This window comes from Bos mutus, chromosome 9 (genome assembly GCF_027580195.1).
Source record: "Bos mutus isolate GX-2022 chromosome 9, NWIPB_WYAK_1.1, whole genome shotgun sequence".
NCBI classification, from domain to species: domain Eukaryota; kingdom Metazoa; phylum Chordata; class Mammalia; order Artiodactyla; family Bovidae; genus Bos; species Bos mutus.
In genome coordinates this window covers 87,906,828-87,925,773 of record NC_091625.1, presented here as the reverse complement: position 1 = coordinate 87,925,773, position 18,946 = coordinate 87,906,828, and the positions used below count along the sequence as shown (strand labels likewise).

General features: G+C 43.2%; 1 long non-coding RNA gene across 1 annotated transcript; it reads right to left on the bottom strand.

Annotated features, from left to right (window-relative positions):
• Positions 1 to 3,121: 3,121 nt before the first annotated feature.
• LOC138989236 (uncharacterized) lies at positions 3,122 to 7,156 on the bottom strand. Its single transcript, XR_011465481.1, has 3 exons — positions 6,983 to 7,156; positions 3,851 to 3,886; positions 3,122 to 3,352 (listed from the first exon to the last, which is right to left on the bottom strand). It is a non-coding gene; the product is annotated as an uncharacterized lncRNA (long non-coding RNA).
• Positions 7,157 to 18,946: the final 11,790 nt, after the last annotated feature.

The window sequence follows — 18,946 nt, the reverse complement described above, 5'->3', positions numbered from 1 at the left end:
TTATAAATTATATTTTCCCCCTTTTCAAGCACATCTTTCCTGTATTTTAGGGCAGGACCATAGCCTTTAAGGGCTTCCCTGGTGGCTCAGATGGTAAAGAATCTGCCTGGAATGTGGAGATGGATCCTTGGGTGGGGAAGATCCCTTGGAGAACAGAATGACTACCCACTCCAGTATTCTTGCCTGGAGAATCCCATGGACAGAGGAGCCTGGTGGGCTACAGTCCATGGGGTCACAAATAGTAGGACATGACTGAATGACTAACACATAGCCATCAAGCGTAAGCCTGTCGTCACACACTTACCTCAGTTCAGAAGGGACCCAGACATTTCTCATGTTTAGAAGGAAAAAGCAAGCAACTACTGATGGGAAGGATGTTCCAACCTAGACTCCGCAGGAGCAAAATACTTCATCCAAAGAAATGTTGCACCTTCTACCTATAATAGTCTGTTTCATTCTTTTTAGCAAGGCTCTTCTCTTCTTTCCTTTAAACATCTGTGTGTGTTAGCTGTTCAGTGGGGTCTGACTCTTTGCAACCCTATGGGCTGTAGCCTGCCAGGTCCCTCTGTCCGAGGAATTCTTCAGGCAAGAATACTGGAGTGGGTTGCCATTCCCTTCTCCAGGGGATCTTTCCTGCCCAGGGATAGAGCCCAGGTCTTCTGCATTGCAGGCAGATTCTTTACTGTCTGAGCCACCAGGGCAGCCCATCTTAAACGTCTTAAGCATCTGTTAACTTAGCATGAGGCACTCACTTTTAAAGCTCCTTCCTGAGCTTGCATCCTAAGCTTCCTCTCTGACATCCACCGGTGAATACTGTCCCTGTTTTAGATACACAGACATCAACACCTGTGACCAGAGAGTGACCAGGCTCCTTGACACCCTTCCTCCTCTGTTGTCCTGCTGTGACCTCTGCTCCAGTTCAGGCCCCCTTCCTGTCTGCCTATCCTCCTCAGCAAAGCAAAGGAGTCCTGTTTAGGAGGAAGACTCTAGGGTGACTGCACACATCTATTCCTTTTTAAAGCATTAATCTGCCCCAGCACTCCTTGCTTTTTTTTTTTTTTTTTTTTTTGCATTTTTAATGGGAGGAAATGTATTTGCCATGAATGGAACAGCAGCCATTGTCTTGGCTCTGTATTCTTCTTCAGTGCTTTTCTTCAGTGGTTTCAAGCAGCGTGCATCCCTTGCTTTTGTAATTGCTTAAGCCTATACTATCGTGTAATGTAGTTTTTTTTTTTTTTAATGTTTCTTTCCTTTATTAAAAAAAAAAAACCATTTTGGAGTGTGGTGTACAGACATACCTCCCCTGGCTTTGGGTAGGATACAAGCTCCAGATAGAAAGACAGGAGTTGTGGAGGGACAGTACTGGGGGTCTAAAGGGGCTGAGCCCTTCAGCACTTCTGGGCAGGGGCCGGGCACCATGGTGGGCAGGTGGGCCGGCTGGCATATGGCCACCACGGCAGGTCTGCAGCATCACCCCTCCCAGGCAGTCAGGTCTGCCGTCTGCGTCCACTGCTGCAGAGGCTGGGAGGGATCATCCAGGGAGACTGGACAGGCTCATGACTATAGTGTGGCTGTCAGTTACAAAGCCTAAGATGTGACTCAAGCTGGTCAGTGTCCCTGTGAGGTGGAAGATTATGGAAAAGCTTATTTTGCCTATCTATTAAAATGGGAACTGTGATACCTCCCTTTCAGTGTTGTGAGAATTCCAAAGATGATTTATGTTAAATGCCCAGCACATGATGGGTTTCATTCACTCCTCTCTTTAATCTTCAGCAAGTGATACCAGCTTGAGGGTTCGCTACAGCTGGACGCTATCCAGCTTTGTGAGTGTCTACGTCAGCAGCTCAGGGTTACTCCAGGACAGGAGAAAAGTGTCTGGGTCGAAATGCCAACATGATTAGGCTAGATCATTACGAGGGACTGAGACGGATGCAGGAGGAATGACCATCTCTCTCTTCTCTTTTGGGATTGCAGCCTGGAGGGATCACAAATGGAACACCTCCAGTGGCCATCTTTCCCACCATGCAGAAAGAGCCTGCCTGGGAGTGAAATAATGGAGAAGGAAGCCAGCTCAGAGAGGCAGGAGAGAGCTCAGTGACCAGCAGGAGGTTCCCCCAAGCCTGGACTTTAAGCAAAGTTTCTGATGTTTATGACAGGAAGACTCTAAAATATACGGCTTAAAATCATCTTTCCCCTCCTTGTTACGCACAGCTCTTCTATATTTGGGGCCAAGGCTTTATAAACACAGGCTGGTACAACGTCGGGGCACTGAAATAATAAACAAATATTCACAGGCAGTCTTGTGTATCTCTTCACTTCAACCAATCCCTGAGCCAGACTAGGACCATGTATTTGTTTCAAGTCAAATTTGAAAGCTTTAAATCTTTCTTATGTGTGTATCTTGCCATCTCAGTTTTGACTGGGAGCTCTTGAATGACAACATGAATGTTTCTATCTTTTCGGTGTCCCTGAACACTGCTCAATATATTGCAGGTACAAAATCCCTTACCCAAAGTCTTGGGGGTCATTTGTGTTTCAGAACTCAGAATATTTTCCATTTTAGAAAGGTAACACAGAGCATCAAAGTCCCCAGTGGGGTCTCAGGAAGTTCCTTGTAACTAACTGCAGTGATATATTTGCATGTGATATTAACACTGATGGGAGTAAATGAAGACTGAATGACCTCATATTATTGTGGGTCAAGGTTTGCAAACAAGTGAGTCTTTAAATAATTTTGTATTTTGGAACTTCTGAGGGTTTAGAATTGGGCGTCAGGGTCTGTGTCCCTATTATCTGTCCTTCATCACTCTTACTTCCTAATATTTAGGTGTCTTTGCTTCCTTGCTCTGATTTCATTTTCCAGGATTACAAGAGTATTGAATAATAAGTGGCAGGGACCATTCTTGCTTTAGTCCTGACTCCAGCAGGAAAGAACATATTCGGGGTGTGTTGAGCTAATTTTTGATAGTAGCATCTAGAGAAAAGAGGTCATTTTGCTTATGTCTACGTACCTATAAACTTGTGGCTGTAAAAATGTAAACACTCATGATTCTAATTTCTAGGGGATTATAAGAAATTTATCCACATAATATTAAGAAGCTCTTCTTTTTTTAAAAGTTAAGTTTGTTTATTTATTTTATTTTTCACTGAGCTGGGTCTTCATTTCTTTGTGAAGGCTTTCTCTAGTGCAGTGCGCTGGGGCTCACTGGTGTGGGGCTTCTCACTGCAGTGGCTTCTCTTGTTGCAGAGCATGGGCTCTTGGCCCACACGGGCTTCAGTAGTTGTGGCCCACGGGCTTAGTCACTCCGTGGCGTGTGGAATCTTCACGGGCCAGGGATCGAACCTATGTCCCCTGCAGTGGCAGGCAGATTCTTATCCACTGTACCACCAGGGAAATCCAAGAAGCTCTTCTACTTAAACATTTTCAAAATGGTATAAAATGAATCTTTTCTACCCTTTTTCTTATGTAATTTGGGTCCACCCCCCAAAACAAAGAAGATATTTATAGAATTAATAAAAGATCTTTCTAAGTAAATGCATGGATCCAGACAAGGGTGTAACAAATATTTTACAATTATAGTCTTCACCACAGATTTTTCTAGAGGACTGACAGTTGGAATGGAAGTATAAAGTCAATAATTATCTAAAGACTGACTTAGTCTTTATGCTTTTAAGAATAGCTCAGTGGATAAAGAATCTGCCTGCAATGTAGGAGATACAGTAGATGTGGGTTCAATCCAGCAGTCTTATACAATAATTTCAAGAAACTACAACCTCAAAGTATATATATATAACATGAAAGCTAAAATGAAAATATTTAAAAGGAATTGGAGAAAAAGTAAAGATATACCTTCAATAGAATACTTTAGAAAGATCATTGGGAAACCTGCAAAAAAAAAAAAAAAAATCAGAGTCAGAAAAAGCCATAGACAGAGTCCAACAAGAGTTACCAAACAAACAATAACCAAAACATACAAAACCCCACAAAACTATGGGGAAAATATCTCACCTGTAAATGAGAAACAGGTGTATATCAAACAGAGTATATCAAAGAAACAGAGCATATCAAAACTGTTTTAGGAAAGAAAGATACATTTAGGATCAGTCTGAAGTTTATGAGAAAAGATTGAAATAAATACAGAGAAAATAAAGCAGAGAAAGCCCCTCTACCAAGCCCCTAACAACAAATAAAAAGGAATTGTGTATCAGAGTGCACCACACCTGCCGATGTGTGAGAAAGCTATGCTAGGGTGTCCGGTCTCTGAGATTCAAGTCGCAACTCCTGACCCCTCTTCCTCTCCTCCAACACTGGGATTTTCCCCAGGGTCCTCACTAGCGTGTTGTAATCCAGAAGGGAGCCAGAACCGTTAACAAAAAACGTAAACTGCCCTCACCATCCCCACCCCTTGGGCCACTAAGCTGCCCTTCACTCCAGGACGATTTGTTTGGACAGAACTAAGCTCTGTAGAATCAAGCAGATCATAACATTTTAAAAGGAAAGTGAAATTCTATTTTAAGGGAAACTTGCTAAAACAACGCAGAGACCAGCTATTTTTGGATCACGAAATACTTTCATATCTTTAAGGAGAGACCATTCTGTTTCCTGTATAGTCCCTGACGGGAAATACTAGCTATTAAAAATTGTTGCAATTCTATTGTTTTACTTATTTTCTACAAATAATTTCTCAACTCAGTCTATTATCATGATACTATGATAATTTATCTTCTGGTGCATAAAGTGTTAAGCTTTAACATGTCTAAAATATACCAATGACTATAGTATTGTGATTTGCTTGCTATCAGAGGACTTGTTTTTCCTTGGAAAAGTCAGGTTTTAGCTTTTTAAAGAAGGAACCCAGGGGCATTCCCTGATGGTCCAGTGGTCAGAACTCGGCACTTCCACTGCTGGGTCCTGGGTTCAAACCCTGACTGCGGAACTAAGATCCCGCAAGTTACACTGTGTGGCAAAAAAAAAGAAAGAAGAAGAAGAAAGAAAGGAGCACAATTTTAAGAGAGAATGCTCTTTCCAATTTAAAAGGGTCTGAAGAATGAGACAGAAGGTCATTTACAAGCATACGCGTTGAGCATTTACACTAAACCACCCCAGAGCAGTAAGTCTACACCGCAGCCCTCACTGCGGTCCCTGTGGGAAGATGGAGAGAGATGGCCTGCCTCCCTGTCCTCCACCAGGATGTGTTGAATGGATTCTCTTCTGCAGAAATAGAGCTTAAGAGATGGGGGCTGAGGACTAGAGTTTACCTGGAAGCTGAGCCTGACTGAGAGCAGAAGCGCTGGCCAATGTCCAGTTTGGGGGACTGTCATAGGAGCTGGGAGCATACAGTTCTCCACGGAGGGTCCTAAGGAAGGAAATCAGCCCCAGTCTATCTCTCTATGGGTTACTGTAAGGCTTAAACAAAAAATCAATGGGACTGCTGCTAGATCTAGGCCCCAGAGAACTGAAAGCAGGGACTCAAGCAGACACTTGAACACCCGTGTTCATAGCAGGGCTCTTCCTGAGGGCCTAAAAGTGGAAACCATCTAAATGTCTGTCAACAGACATGTGAATAAACAAATCATGGGAGATGCACACATGGAGTGTCATCTCGCCATCCAAAGAGAATGAAATTCTAAGTGACGTTGTGGATGAACCTTGGAAACATACTAAGCGAAATAAGCCAAATGCCAAAGGATGACTATGATTCCATTGCGACCCCACGGACTGCAGCCCGCTAGGCTGCCAGGTTCCTCTGTCTGAGGAATTTTCCAGGCAAGAGTACTGGAGTGAGTTCCCATTTCCTTCTCCAGGGGATCTTCCCAACCCAGGGATCGAACCCAGGTCTCCTGCACTGTGGGCAGACTCTTTACTGTCTGAGCCACCAGGGAAGCCCATATGAGGTACCTAGAAGAGGCACATTCATAGTAAAAAGTAGAGAAAGGACCGTGAGGAGTGCGTAATGGGGCAGTACTGTTTAATGTACAAAGCTGGGACTAACCTGGTGGCCCAGTGGCTAAGGCTCCATGCTCCCAGTGTGGGAGGCCTGGGTTTGATCCCTGGTCAGGGAACCAGATCACATATGCCACAACTAAGAGTTCAAATGCTGCATGCAGCAACTAAAAACGAGATCTTGAACGCTGCAATTAGAAGACACTGCATGCCGCAACTAAGACCAGGGGCAGCCAAATACATCAACAAAAATAAATATTTAGAAAAAAAAAAAAAAGAATTGAGCTGGCTATGCTAGTGCTTTTGCCTTGAAAAAAATTGGTTCAGAGCTTTTGTTTAGCGTGATGAAAATGAAAAAACTTTATTTAGTTGTGGTATCTGTACAGCATTGTGAAGTACGTATTGCATCCAAACTATACACCTAAAGTAGCTAAAATGGCAAATTTTGTGTTATGTGTATTTTGCCACAATCAAAACCAAAAACAAAATAAAAGGCAATGTAATACTCAAAACTTAAAATTGCCACAAAGTTCCCTTGTCTGCCTGACACAGTGATTCTCCCAATAAATGCTAGTTTCTCTTCCTTCTCTGACCCCACCGTCCCAACCCTGACATTCCCCACTCTTAGCTCTTAGGCAATAGTTGATGCTCCAGGACACCTCCATATATTTAATTTATTCTTACTTTGGAGAAAGTTGTTCTTAAACATCCTTGAAAGAGGTTGCAAAGCGAGACTCAATTCCAAGAGTTTCCTTTCTGTCTCTGTTGTCATCAGGGTCCCCCTCTCTATTTTCCCAACCACAGACCCATGAGGGCCTCATCATTAAGAAAACCAACCAACCAAACAAACAAACAAAAAACCTTGAAGCCATATTTTCCTCCAGAAACTGCCCCAATTCAGAACTGCCTGTCCTGTTTCTACTCAACTCTGTCCTTGACCACTGCCATCTGGCCTCCCTCACCACCACACAACTGAAATGACTGGTGTCAAGAGGACCAATGATTCCCCCTTTGCCCAAACCAAGAGTCAGTGCCCACCTTCCTTGGCCTCACTCTGGCACCTGGTGGTGACCACTTCCTCTTGATGCACCATCTTTTCTTGGCTCCTTTAGTGTCTTCTTCTAGCTTTGCTCCTTCTTTGACATTCCCTCTCGATCTCCTTTGCTGACTCCTTCTCTGGTATTCTAAAGTTTGAAGCTCATTTTATATTCTATATTTTTGCCCTCAATGATCTCATCCTGTGTCATGGCTGTAAATGCCATTCATAAGCTGATGACTTCAAATTTATTACTCTAGTCCTGACCTTTCTCTTGAACACCAGACTCATAAATTCAGTGGCCGACTGAACTTCTCCAACACCATTTGATAGGCATCTCAAATTTAAGAGATCTAAAAAAAGAACTTTTTGCCCATCTTAACTGCCCCACTCACAAGCAAGTTTTTTCTTCATCTTCCCCATCTTGACCAATATAACTACCATCTGCAGCTCAAACCCTACGGACCTGAACCCTGCTGAAACTGCGATGGCGTCCTACTGCACTCAGAATGAATGACACTCTGGACAAAGTCCCTCAGGCTGAGATGAACAGGCCGCTGCCCACCTGTGACATCATTTGGCGCACCCTCTCTTTCTCTCAGTGAACCACGTATTGAGTCTTCTGTTTCCAGGACACGTTGAGCTCAGTCCTGCATTTCTGCCAGCTGTTCGCCTGCCTGGAAGGCCCTATCCCCAGATACAGCTTCAGCTGATTTTTTCCCTTGGCTTCTCTGTGTGCTTTGTGGAATCGTCTGTTTCCCGACCCAAGGCCCTCAGCAGTGAGACTATGGAGTCCTAACCACCAGGCCACCAGGGAATTCCCAGCTGATTCTTTCTTGTCATGTAAGTGTCTGCTCGGATTATATTCCCTTAGAGGAGACTTGCTTTACCTTCTCATCTAAAGTGATGCTTTCCCCACCATTATTTTTGTATCCCCCTCTTTCAGAATTCATCATTATTTGCCATTATTTTGAGTATTTTTTGTTTGGTTTTTTAGATTTTCTGTTTTCTCCAGTTTGAATGTAAGTTCCATGAGACAGAGGATGTCATCTGTCTTGTTTACTGGGTAACTAGAGCCTGACTGGAATTTGAGGTACTTAATAAAGGAGATCAGCCCTGGGATTTCTTTGGAAGGAATGATGCTAAAGCCGAAACTCCAGTACTTTGGCCACCTCATGAGAAGAGTTGACTCATTGGAAAAGACTCTGATGTGGGAGGGATTGGGGGCAGGAGGAGAAGGGGACGACAGAGGATGAGATGGCTGAATGGCATCACTGACTCGATGAATGTGAGTTTGAGTGAACTCCGGGAGTTGGTGATGGACAGGGAGGCCTGGCGTGCTGTGATTCATGGGGTCACAAAGAGTCGGACAAGACTGAGCGACTGAACTGAACTGAACTGAATAAAAATTTGGACATGAATGAATAATTCTCACTTTAACAAATGCATAGCTGATAAGGACTTCCCTGGTGGTCCGGCAGTTAAGACTCTGCACTCCCAATGCAGAGGGCCCAGGTTCAATCTCTGGTCCGGGAACCAGATCCCATTTGCCACAATTAAGATCAGGCACAGTTAAAATAAATAAATAAATACAATATTTTAAAAAAGGAAGTGCATGGCTGATTGCTCTATACGTTGGTAATCTGGCACTGTGCTGACCCCCACGTCTCTGTTGGAGTTAACCACCCAGGGAAGCAGAATGTCTCAGGGTCTTGGAGGGGCAGACATACAGTAGATAGAATATATATTAATATTTATGCAGTGGCCTTTGAGTTTATGTGCACTTTGCCTTGGTGAAGTAGAGCAGGCAGCATGGATGGTCTGCTGAAGCTCTGTGTCTAGAATGTTCTCTCTAATGACGCCCATAAGCAATATTATTCTATAGCATCCTGGCTCAAAAACCCCATTTTCAGATGCTCTGCCAGCTGGGTGGTATCAAAGGAATTTGAAATCATCTTGTCTGGTTGTGTCTCACCAACCTGTTTAGGAAGCTGGTGAAGAAAACCATCTCAGGATTGGCTTGGAAAGGTCTCTTTTTCAAGGAAACTTGACTGCAAACTGATTTGTTTGATGAATTTGAGAGAGAGAGACAGCAAAGATGAGCAGCGAATACTGGAATCTGAAATATGGCCCTGGTAAAGACTGACCATGTTTGCCTGGGTCCTGCCAAAGAGTAAAGAGGAGATAAATCCCCTGGGGCTAAATATGACAGGCAATTCGCAGTAGTTGGTGAGTAGGTCCACTTGGATCATGATGATTTTCCTAGACTAAGATTCTTTGAAGATGTGCTTGTGAACTGCAGTCATCTCTTTTTTTGCTGACCTAGAAATTCCCAGATGATAGTCATGAAGTTAGTGGCCTCCTGACCAGGCACTGGACTAGAAGTCTGTGTGTATGGTCTCATTTGATTCTCGCAACAGTCCTCTGAAACCATAACATTATTGCTATCAATCTTATTATTGATACAAAACTCACCCAAAGCTATACAGGAAGCGAGCAGCAGCCTTTCCATGAACTCTTTGTCCATTTTCTCAAATTAGGAATCCTTATTCAGATGATCTATGGGTGGGCTTCAGAGTTCCTGCAAACAACATGAAATTGCGTGTGAAATTTTTCATCTCATGCAAACAGAGAGAGTTTACAATTCTCATCAAATTTTCTAAGGGGTTGTAACCACAAAAGATTAAGAAGCACTAAGAAAGGGGAAAAGAGGACTTTCCTGGTGGTCCAGTGGTTAAGATTTTGCCTTCCATTGCAAGGGTGTGGGTTTGATACCTGGTCAGGGAGATGAGGTCCCACATGCCTCGTGGCCAAAAAACCAAAGCATAGAGCAGAAACAATATTGTAACAAACTCAATAAAGACTTTAAAAATGGTCCACATATAAGAAAATCTAAAACAAAAAGAAAGAGAAAAGGATTATAATTTGTCCTAGAGCAGTTTCTATACTTTGTTTTGTCTAAAACTTAAGTGTGCTGTGCTTAGTCACTCAGTCATGTCTGACTCTTTGCGACTCCATGGACTGTAGCCCTCCAGGCTCCTCTGTCCATGGGGATCTTCCAGGCAAGAATACTGAAGTGGGTTGCCATGCCCTCCTCCAGGGGATCTTCCCGACCCAGGGATCAAACCCAGGGCTTCCGAATTGCAGGCGGATTATTTACTGTCTGAGCCACCAGGGAAGCCCCTAAAACTTATCTATTCACCAAGAAAACAACCTTTCTTTGCACTTTGTTTCTTTAATGTGTATAAGGAAAAAGGAAAGCAGTGGTATGTAGAAGATGCTTTTTAAAATTACACTCCCACCAAGAACCAATAACCACCCTAGAGTATAGGCGCTGAGTTCTGCCTTCTGCTCTCCTCAGAAGCCCGAGGCCCAGTATTTCCTATTCCTTCGGTGTCCAAATGGGAAAGTGCGTACAGCTTTGTTTTCCTTATGATGAAAACCCAAGATACGTGAGAGCTTTTCAAAGAGGAATATTTCTTGACCATAGATCACCTGCCAAGCTCTTTGCTTTGGCTGAGACCAAAAACATGTGTGGAACAGTTCTTGACTCCGGAGATCAATACTTCAGTAGGGGAAGCAGATAGGCAAGGGCACAATTTCCTTCATGTATAAAGAATCTCTATAAATCAATGCAAAAGACTAATTTCCCAGTGAAAAGGTTGCAAGGGCTATTAAGAGACAAGCCCCAGAAAAGGAAATGCACAGGATTCTTAACCGTGAAACTATGCTTTACCTGATTCATAACGTGAGATATACATGGAAAACTAAAATGAGATGGCATGGCTTACCTTCGACTGACAAAGATATAAAATCTGGCAACCGTTGTGTTGGCAAGGGATCAGGAAAAAGACACTATCACATGTATTACTGGTGGGAATATACATGAGTAAAACATTTATGGAAGATAATTTGATGGTATTCAACACTTAACATCAAAGGGACAGAAGAGCCAATGGAAAGAGTTTCCAAAACTTGAACAACCTGAGTTATAAAATAAATAAAATACTGTTGGAATTATAACCTAGAGTACGACATAAACACCCATGCATCTATACTGATATAAGCAAGTCAGTAAATAAATAGGAAGAAGAGACAAATTTCCACTGCAGAAACATTCCAAGTAATTTATACAGAAATTCTGCCTTCAAGGAGGTAGGATGTAACTTTCACCACTGGCTGCATGATCATGGCTTCCTCCCAAGAGTAAAGGGGTGGGGAGTGGTTTTAGAGAAACCTGACACATACCACTGCAGCTGAATGATCAAGGTCAACATCAACAGCAGTTAAGTTGTGTTGATAGTATATACTCTTGCTAGGATATGATTAAAAAAAAAACAACACGCCATTTTATTGCTGTGATCTTCCTCCCCCAAGACACATAACTCCAGTTTAATCATAAGAAAAACATCAGACAAATTCCATTAGGGGGACTTTCTATGAATACCTGACCAGTACCCTGAATATTTATTGTAAGGACTGAATCTGAATCTGAAGCTCCAATACTTTGGCCATCTGATGGAAAAAGGCAACTCATTGGAAAAGACTGTGATGCTGGGAAAGACTGAAGACCAAAGGAGAAGGGGGTGACAGAGGATGAGATGGTTGGCTGGCATCACTGACTCAATGGATGTGAGTTTGAGCAAGCTCTGGGAGATAGTGAAGCACAGGGAAGCCTGGCATGCTGCAGTCCATGGGGTTGCAAAGAGTTAGACACGACGTAGCGACCAAACAACAACCACCACCTCTCTGTATATTTCTAAGGAGGAGCTAATGAGAGAAGGGACAAAAAGAGCTGACCAGGGACAAGTCATAGGATCAATGGGGAATAATGAGGCCTAACTGGGACCAGCAACTATGAACTTCCAGTGGCAGCCATCTGTGGGCTTCTCTCTTTTCTTGAAGCAGCCTACTAGATCCTGGATTTATATACTGCGTGGAACAGATGGACTAGAGGCTCTGGAGCTGAGGGCTAGACAGCAACAAGCAAAATGGTGCTGGGAGGAGAAGGGAGCAAGACCTGGAGCAGCCAGGTAAGGGGGAAAACAGAGGTGATGAATAGCAAAAGCTCTGGATTTGGTTTAAGAGTGTGGGTGGTGGTAGAGCAGAGTGAGATGAAATTCTGCTTCTGGTCCAAGGGTGGGTCCCAAAAGTGTGAAATTTGAAGGCCTTGCCATAAGAAACCATCATATATTCACATAAGCAAGTGCTAAGTAGCTCTCAAGTAAGGGAAATGGGAAAAGCAGAGGAAAAGAGGTAGGAAAATATAAAGGGTGGGCGAGAAATGTTAAATAATCCTACTTGGTTAAATTGGAAGGTCTACATATGGGTTATTTTGGGACATATATTGGAAAAGGTAAGTTGGGGCCAGATTTGCCAAGTTTCTCAACTGGAGAAGCTGTGTCTGCACACAGTGTTAATAACGTCTTCTTGTTCAAGTCCAACCGCTTGCCAGAGGTAGAAGTTAGGGGTGGAGATCACAGAGATAGACCAAAGGATTTAGGCTGAGGGCCAGCTTTCCTGATTTCTGCAGCAATGGCATTTAAGGAAAAATCAAGGGATGGGACTTCCCTGGTGGTCCAGCGGTTACGAATCTGCCTTCCGATGCAAGGGATGTGAGTTTGATCTCTAGTCAGGGAACTAAGGTACAACTAAGACTCGGCACAATGGCACCCCACTCCAGTACTCTTGCCCGGAAAATCCCATGGATGGAGGAGCCAGGTGGGCTGCAGTCCATGGGGTCTCTAAGAGTCAGACACGACTGAGCGACTTCACTTTCACTTTTCACTTTCCTGCATTGGAGAAGGAAATGGCAACCCACTCCAGTGTTCTTGCCTGGAGAATCCCAGGGACGGGGGAGCCTGGTGGGCTGTCGTCTGTGAGGTCACACAGAGTTGGCCACGACTGAAGTGACTTAGCAGATAAATAAATACAAATTTAAAAAGAAAGAAAAAGGCAAGAGGAGCTGCTATAGATCAAGAATCTTAAGAGGTATAACAATCAGATGAACTATTTAGCTCTTTTTTGGCTACTGACTCAAACAAAGTAACAGAAAAGACAGTTTTGTGAAACAAGGGAAATCTACATGAACTGTGATTTTGATGATACTGAGGAATTAATGTTATTTTTTTTTAAGAGTGACAATGGTGTAGTTATGTACAGAATGTCTGTATTTTGAAAGATATTTCCTGGAGTATGAAGAGCCAAAAGGATTTGATGTAAAAAAAAACCACAACAAAAGCAAAACAAACCCAGGAAAAATGGACTAGATGAGGAAATGTACAGATCTTGGTAATTGCTAATCTGGGATTTGTTGCAATGTATTCTCTACTGAGTAGGTTTGACATTTTTCATAATATCTAAATTTTAAAAAATAACAGCTGACAAAAGAGTAGAGTTTAAAAGGTTGATTCCATCTGCAATCCCAGGTAAATAAGAGCCCAGGGTGACATGGCTGTGGCAGCAGGTAGGTTGGGTGGGAGGGCATCTGATGGAGGTGGGTGGGCTGCCCCCATTCCTAGACGGAGTCAGGGTGGCCTCTGGCCCCAACCTGAAGCTGAGAAAGAGGAGCTGACCCCTGTAGGACCCATTTTCTCCTGTTTGTCCAAAGGCTGGGAAATCCCGAGGCTCCTCCTTTTGGTGTTACACCCTGTTCTCCAGCCCTCGGAGGACAGGCTGGGTGCTGGAAGGAAGAGACAGAAGCCTCCATCCACTTTTGCGTTTGTGGCTCCTTTGCAGTGGAGCAGGCGTGTTGTAAACAGCAATTCCGGGTACAGCTTACCATGTTGCTTTTCCCCAAATCAAAACTCCATCTCCCCTCTGTTAACATAAGCCATCAAGGGTTGATCTGTATTTAATTTTCCCTGGGTGGTCCTGGGTTGACATCTTGCCCTTTGCCTCACCCTAGGAACTCGGGAACCCAATCTTTTGTTCCATCTGCTTCTAAGACAGCCTGCCTCCCGCTGCTGGCCTGGCGGTTCCAGCCTGGATTCTCTGTTTTGAAACCTCGGCTAATGTTACAGAGAACAAGAGATCCTTACATTTCATGTGAATATTCTGCATGTGTCCTGGCCACATTTGTGCACAATTGGTCTGCATTCATGAGAAAGCTGCAGAGCCAGAGCCGGGCTGAAAATGTGACCCCACCCTGCCCCCGCTTCTTAAAGGCTCCCCTAGACTGGAGATGGTCCTGCTGCTTGAAACGGAATAAGTGAATCCCACTTTGGTGAGCAAAGAAGTTCTGAGGGCTGGTGCTCTGGATTCACAGTGAACAGTCCCAGCCTGCCTGGTTGGAAAATTTTCCCAGAGGAAGAATTGGGGCATGGGTGGGGGTTGAGATGGTAAGTGGTGGTAAGCAACCTGAGCTCACCGCGTTTTGAAAGCACCTTTGCACGCTGGAATTCTTCCCAAAGGCGCTTCTCTTTCTTCAATAATGAGCAGGACTTCTGGCCAGTCCGCCCTCTCTGAAGAATGTGTTTCTCTGGCACCTGCAGGGTGGGGCTTTCCCAGAAGCCAAGAAATATGCACAGGGCCACACGCTCCGGAGACCAGTCACAATGCCCAGGGCACAGGGACATTGGTGTTTGAACCTTAGCAGTCATTTGAAGCTCCCTGTCATTGTCGTTCCTGTCCCTGGGAGTCTGAAGTCTGCCCCTATTGAAAATCCTAGGAAGCCTGGATCTAAATCATAAAACACAGCTCCTATGCAGAATTTCTATGATGTGGGCATCTTGAATTCATTAAGCCTATGGCTTTATGGAGTGTATTTAAAATGTATATACTACAGTGAATATAAACTTTATGATTCATTTTGCCCAAGAGGAAGGAAAAGGATGAGAGGAAATTAAAGTTGTGCCCTGGCACAATGGACCATGCGGTGGAGCCTCAGTCAAGACCGCTGATGTACTTGGATTCTTGTGGTTAAGACAGTGCCCCCTCGCTGGTCAGTTCTTCTCTGAGAGTGTGCTCATTTCTTCAGAGGCTGATGATCTTATTTTCAAAGGTTCTTGGCTCATCAGCAACTGAGAGTTGGCTAACATGAAACTGCCTCATGGCTTGGAGCAAAATTTTTCACATTTTTCAGATCTCTGGATGAAACGCTATATCTAAAGGTCTGGGACTATCACTCACATGAGCTGTGGGCATATATCAGTTGTGCGGGAGCCTTCTTGGAGATGGGTTCAGAAATAAACTCATTCAGATATGATCATGAAATTCTAGCCTGAGAAAGCAGACTCAAATAGCTCTGTTGAAGCAGCTTTGCTTTTCAGGTGAGGCAGGACTCTCTGAACTTACTGATAGAAGCTCTAATGAAATGCAGGGCAGCACCAGGTTTCCTTGGGATTCTGTCACTTGTCATCCCTCAAAATGTCTGCATGAAGAAAATGTGTTGACTTGATGGATAAAATAAATCAACATATGGGAACCATTATATACAAAATGCATCAAAATATGTAGGATCAATATATGTAGAAGCATGATTGAAATGAAGTGAAGTGAAAGCGCTCAGTCGTGTCCGACTCTTTGCGACCCCATGGACTATATAGCCCATGGAACTCTCCAGGCTGTACTGGAGTGGGTAGCCTTTCCCTTCTCCAGCAGATCTTTCCAACCCAGGGATTGAACCCAGGTGTCCCACATTGCTGGAAGATTGGCATATAATAAATGTTATATACAATTTGTTTCAAAATCTGTTTTCCAAAACAACATGATCTAACCTTTTTATCTATCATGATCTATTGAGAGACACTGGATTTGAATCCTGGTCCTGCGACTTTCTAGCCATGTAATTTCAGGCAGGTTAAACAATCTTTGCTATAGATTTCTTCATTTGCATCGCAAGAATTCTGTCTTGAAGAGTGAATGAGTGAAGGGCTTCCCTGATGGTCCAGAGGGTAAGAATCCACCTTATAGTGCAGGGACAGTGGCTCCACCCCTGGTCTGGGAAGATTCCACACGCCTTGGGGCAACTAAGCCCAGACACCAAAACTACTGAAGCCTGTGCACCCAGACAGCATATTAAAAAGCTGAGACATTACTTTGCCAACAAAGGTCCATCTAGTCAAAACTATGGTTTTTCCAGTGGCATGTATGGATGTGAGAGTTGGACTATAAAGAAAGCTGAGCACCAGAGAATTGATGCTTTTAAACTGTGGTGTTGGAGATGACTCTTGAAAGTCCCTTGGACTGCAGGGAGATCCAATCAGTCCCTCCTAAAGGAGATCAGGTCTGGGTGTTCATTGGAAGGACTGATGCTGAAGTTGAAACTCCAATACTTTGGCCACCTGATGTGAAGAACTGACTCATTTGAAAAGACCCTAATGAAAGACTGAAGGTGAGAGAAGAAGGGGATGACAGAGGATGAGATGGCTGGATGGCATCACTGGCTCAATGGACATGAGTTCGAGTAAGCTCCAGGAGTTGGCGATGGACAGGGAAGCCTGGCGTGCTGCAGTCCATGGGGTCACAAAGAGTCAGACATGACTGAGTGACTTAACTGAAACGGAACTGAACTGTGCAATCTAGAGCCTGTGCTCCACAGGCTGCTGCAGTGAGAAGCCTGCATACCTCGACTAGAGAGTAGCCCCCACTTGCTGCAACTACAGAAAAGCCGGAGCACAGCGTAGCAAAAAAAAAAAAGGGAAAATTAAATGAGTGAATAGCAAAACTCTTAGAACAAAGCCAGCACACAATAAGCACTTCAGTAGAGTTAACTATTGTAACTATTGCATCTGGAAAGACATACACTAAAATGTGAACAGTAGTATTTCTGAGTGGTAGAATCATGGACGGATGTCTATTTCATTTCCTGTTGGGTAATTTTAAGCTTCCTCCTGGACAGGAGTGAATTTTTTTGGCCTTTATAATCTTTGAGTGACTAACACTTGGGCCTTGCCGGTCACAGCTATTCAATAACTATTGAACTCAGCTGTTAGGATCACACAGGGTCATAAACAACTCTCCCAAGTATCCATCTTCATTGTCTCATGTTTTCATAGCTATTTAGTAAGTTTCTAGATTAAAATTAGTAAAGAGAGATGAAGTAAAGCTTAGTAAATGCCAATCATTGTGAATGTGTTTCTCACAAAACTGTGCCTTTTTTCATGACTCCTCGAGGGCTTAGATAATAGGTTCTGGACTTGCCCTCTCTAGTGGGGCCTCTCTATGAGGCTGCACTGTGTGGCTTACCATAAAGATAACAAACTACTAGTTAATCATCTGCATGTGTAGCCCATGTACAGTAGCCTCCTGGGAATGGTAACTAAATGAGAATTTATGGGAGTCAGACCTTTGCATAGGCAGTGGAATTGGCAGTCAAGAAAAGCATTAACTGCAAAAAAGCAGGATAACAGGAAAGCATATATGGTATCATTCCATACGTATGTAAAATTACATATGTAGATCTGTATGAACGTATGTATAGAATGTCTTAAATGTAAGTGGAGATTTTCACTACATTGTGAAACTTGGGGTGATTTTTTCTCTCTTTATCCTTTTCTATGCAAAAAATGTGCATATACACATATGATATATGAGAAAAGAATAACCACCTACTTTCAATTAAGTGTTCATCAAAAGGACTGCTCTGTTCAACAGACTTTAAAAATTAACTCTAAAAAAAGTAACTAAAGATATGAAATATGATGTCTCCTAGGGTTGCCAGATTTAATCAACTGAAATGCAGGATATTCAGTTAAATCTGAAGTTTGATACACAATATAAGTGTATCTCATGCAGTCTGGGGACATCACCTGCTCTCTTTTTTATAGAGAAAAGAGGCAATGCTCCTACCATTATTTATATTGCTTTTCTTTTTTGTTTTTCTAAGTAGGTTTTTATTTCACATAGCCAGGAATCATACCGTATACAGTTTTCATTCATTTACCAAATTTGTGTTGAATTCCTACTGTGGATTAGGCACTGTGTTAAAGAATATGCTAGGAATATACACCATTAACTTTGCTGCCATTAAGTATAAAATCATTATTTACTACATTTTTATGTTGTGTTGTTTAGTCATGTTGCCTCTTTTGCAGCCCGGTGGACTGTAGCCTACCAGAGTCCGCTGTCCGTGGGATTTCCCAGGCAAGAATGTTGGAGTGGTTTGCCATTTCCTTCTCCAGGAGATCTTCCTGACCCAGAGATCAAACCTGTGTCTTCTGTATGGATGGGTAGATTCTTCACCACTGAGCCATCTGGGAAGCCCAAAAGGAGCTTACCACATTTTTATTACATTATATGTTCTGTCTCCCAGTCATGTCCGACTCTTTGCAACCCCATGGACTGCAGCACACCAGGCTTCCCTGTCCCTCACCATCTCCCGGAGTTCGCCCAAGTTCATGTTCATTGGATCCGTGGTGCAGTCCAGTCATCTCACCCTCTGATGCTATTTTCTCCTTCTGCCCTCAGTCTTCCCAGCATCAGGGTCTTTTCTAATGAGTCATCTGTTCGCATCAGATGACCAAAATACTGAAAGTTTAGAATCAGTCCTTCCAGCGAATATTCAGGGTTGATCTCCCTTAAGATTGACTGGTTTGATCTCCTTGTTGTCCAAGGGACTTTCAGGAGCCTTCTCCAGCACCACAGTTTGAAGGTATCAATTCTTTGGCATTCTGCTTTACAGTCCAGTCTTACACATTGTATAAATTTAAATTTATATAATGTATATAAATTTAATTTAACAATTTAAATGAATGCATGATCTGCATCAAGTTGGTATATTCCATTTTCCTTAATCAATCTTCTATTGTGAGTTAATCATTTATTTACATATTTGATTTTTTTGCTATTGTAAATAGTATTGCCTTGATGTCTGTGTGCATCAGTTCAGTTCAGTTCAGTTCAGTTCAGTCACTCAGCCGTGTCTGACTCTTTGTGACCCCATGAACCACAGCACGCCAGGCCTCCCTGTCCATCACCAACTCCCGGAACCTACCCAAACTGATGCCATCCAATCATTTCATCCT